A 3,629-nucleotide genomic window follows, 5' to 3' on the forward strand; every position below is an offset into this window, starting at 1 on the left:
CATATGATTAGTTATAAAAGCTTCATTATAAGCATAAAAACTTCAATTTAAACCTAAAAAAGATGTCTAAAATTAACTAAAAATGTCTAGGCATTAGATGTCGTAATGCACTATGTAAAACCCGGTTAATTAATGACTAATTAACCCATAAATTAAAATTTATTCTAGAAAATTAGAAATGCAAATTTTATGGTTTAATATGATAAAGAAAATTAAAACAAGAATTTCGACACTAATTTTAAAGAATTCGGCCCAAGATTGGGCCAAACGGACCAAACCGGACCAACTAGGCCTGTATTGGGCCCTTGGCCCAACCCAAACCCATTAGAACAAAAGAGCACAGCTCTTTCTCCCCTTCCTCAAAGCCAAGCTGATAAACCACTATTTTATGGTTTACAATGTGTTTAATTGTGTGATTTTATCATGGTCTTTACCCACTTATTCATATAATTAGCATGCATTTATATTTCCTTCCTAAAATTATTACATGATTAAAAACTTACTTCCTGGAGACCTTTAATTAGGTATTTTAATCCTCCTTTATTCCATTCGATGTCGTGATCTGTGTGTTAAGTGTTTCAGGCTTTATAGGGCATGAATGAGTGAGAGATTGGGAAGGAAGCTTGCAACAATGGAAGGAATACAAGAAATTGAGGAGATGACCAGCGAGAAGTGACGCGTACGCGTCAGCGACGCGACCGCGCGGAAGAGAGGAATTTGCAGTGACGCGGCCGCATGAGTGACACGGGCGCGCGGATTAGAAAAGCAGAAGCGACGCGGAGGCATGGACGACGCGCCCGCATGGAAAAGAAAAACGCCGAATGATGCGTCCGCGTGACATGCGCGATCTACAGAATTTCAAAAGTCGCTGGCAGAGTTTTTGGGCCGGATTTTAACTGAGTTTTCGGCCCGGAATTACAGACTAGAGTTAGGGAACATGCAAAAACGAGAGACACAATTCATTCTGCATAATTTTTAGTTTTAGATCTGGATTTACTCCTCCCCTAGGTTTTTTACTCACTTGAGTATTCATAATTAGCATTGGAAGATTTTGGTTTTAGCTTTTGAGAAGAGTCTACCTCCGGTACTAGTCATCTTATTTTGTTATTTACTTTTTATATTTATTCTTCCATATTTTTAATCCTTCTAGAGTTGACTTTGGCTTATTTGTACAAGTTATTAATATAGACTATTTTTATTTTCAATTAATCCTTTCGTTATTGTTTATCATGTCTTCTTTTATTTTCACCATTAATTCTGTGAATTTTATAATTATGATGAGTGAGTAGTTCCATGACTTGATTGGGGATGATTGAAAGGAACCCTTGTGTTGAACTACTCAAGAGAGAAATTATAATTGGGTTTATTGTTGAATCACCCTCTAATCATTAACTCTAGTCCTTCCCAAGGGAGAGGATTAGGACGTATGACTAGAAAATGATTTCCAACTTGCTTGACTTTCCTTTACCTAGTAAGGGTTAACTAAGCAGAGTAACTTCCAATTATTAATTAATATTGAGATATTTCAACAAGAATAGGGCTTCCAACTAATCTACCCCAGTCAAGGCTTTTATTTAAAATTAATTAAATTCTCTAATTAAATTTCTATTTATCAACTCAACCATTTTTGAAAACACCCGATTGATGAAATAGCACATCCCCTTGCAACTCGTTGGGAGACGACCTGGGATTCATAATCCCAGAATTTTAATTTTCAATATTGTGACAACCCCTTTTTAAATTGATAAGCGTATTTTCGGCTGGTTAAGGACTGTACTTGCAACGTGTCCCTATTAATAAATTCTTAACTCGCCAATTTCTGCCGCATCAATTTTTGGCGACATTGTCGGGGAGTTACAACAGTGTGCTAATTTATTGATTGGTATTTATTTTAATTGCAATTTTTCTTTTCATTCTGTCACTATGAGCTGTACGTTTCTTTCGTTAAATGATGCGTTCACTTCCTGATCCAAGCTTGCCAGTATTTGATCCTGAGATTGAAAGAACTCTTTCACGTATAAGGCAAGCTCGGCGTCGGCGACTCCTCTTTGAGGACGAACCTGAACCGTCATCTAAGGAAGAAATAAGCTCCCTCTCTACTGATCCAGTTCATTTACGTGCAGGTGACATGGCAGCACCCAGAAGAGTCACTATCCAGGAGGAAGGAGCCCCTGATTTTACGCTCCAACCATTCCAGGCACACCACCCAGCGGTAGCTGTAGATTTTGAAATAAAGCCTTCACTACTCAACTTGATGCCCAAGTTTCATGGCTTACCTGCTCAAGAGCCTATCAAGCATCTTAGGGATTTCCAGACTGCTTGTTCTACTGTTAAGCATGATGGCAAAAGCACAATCAGTCTGTCCTCAGGCTCTATAGGAACGAACTGCTCTGATACCATAATGTAACACCCTACTACACAATGTTTTACGCTTAAGTCATAGAACAGAGGTAGTGCGGTATTACGGACCTCTAATAGTAAGGATATACATATAATACTGAAAAAAATAATATACTAGGAGCCTTGAAACAAAGTGGGTAAACAAGAATCGCAAAATAAAAAGCGCAACGCTCAAGGAATAGGATTACTTGCGTGCCAAGAAACCTAATAGGAAAATGATAGAACAATAAACGAAGGGGTAAAGAAAAGCCAAGGAACAGCATAGCTAGCCTCTGACTCAGTCTGCGAAGCTAAGGCTGGCCGGAGGATACATATATACATATAAACATACATAAGTGTCCCCAAAATATACCAAAATACCAAGGTAAACTCCTATCTCTCCCTCAACCTCTAAGAGGAGCAGCATACATAAGTTACTTGGAGAGTGAGCTACACATATATATACATATATACAAATAGAAACCAAAATACACCCAAGAACTACTTCGCTTTCCAGAATCCAGACGCCTAGCGAGGAGCCTCTCGACCTGCATCTGAAAAACAACAAAACAATATGGAATGAGAACCGGAGGTTCTCAGCATGGTAAAAGTGCCACGCGCATAAGAAATACGGTCCTGAGAATGCCATAGGCAATCCTAGAACTCCGTTATTCAGTTATCCAACTTAAGCACTAAAATAGAAGCCATAAACAGGGGTAGGTATTCTAAATCTGCCTAACTTACTCAAGTTCAATCTTAACCTAACAACGAACCACTGAACCGAAAATCACAATAGCCACCGAACCACTATCACAATAGCCACCGAACCACTATCACAATAGCCACCGAACCAAAATACGTTCATGTGGTTAATCCTTCATTTTCAATTTTCAATCCTAATCTAACACCAAGCCATTTCTCCTTTCCTCCATCCCTCCATCATCCACAATGCAACAAAAACAAGCAACCAAACAAGTTCACGCACAAGTAATGAGCAGATAGTACAAATAGCAAATATAGCAGGTAGCAGGTGATATAAATCAATTAGGCAAACCCAGGAAATGCATAGCAATCAAAGCAAACAAATGCATATGATGCATGTCTGTCCTATGGCTGATGGGGCCCATCTGTCGGTTATCCAGCCAACCCGACAAGTCCGAAAACCTTAGACTGTCCCTCGTCGCGCATCCCCAAGAGTCTATGCATAGATTTCACATACATTCATCATATAATCACTCAATGGGGGTTAT

The 3,629-nt window shown here is 38.9% G+C and overlaps 1 long non-coding RNA gene across 1 annotated transcript in view; it reads right to left on the minus strand.

Annotated features, from left to right (window-relative positions):
* Window positions 1-2,683: 2,683 nt before the first annotated feature.
* The window catches only part of LOC107469852 (uncharacterized), an 8,855-nt gene continuing 7,909 nt past the window's right edge, over window positions 2,684-3,629 (minus strand). Inside the window, exon 4 of the long non-coding RNA XR_008003639.1 lies at window positions 2,684-2,933. This is a non-coding gene — a long non-coding RNA (uncharacterized LOC107469852). The remainder of the gene's footprint in view (window positions 2,934-3,629) is intronic.

This window comes from Arachis duranensis, chromosome 10, assembly GCF_000817695.3.
Source record: "Arachis duranensis cultivar V14167 chromosome 10, aradu.V14167.gnm2.J7QH, whole genome shotgun sequence".
Taxonomy (NCBI): domain Eukaryota; kingdom Viridiplantae; phylum Streptophyta; class Magnoliopsida; order Fabales; family Fabaceae; genus Arachis; species Arachis duranensis.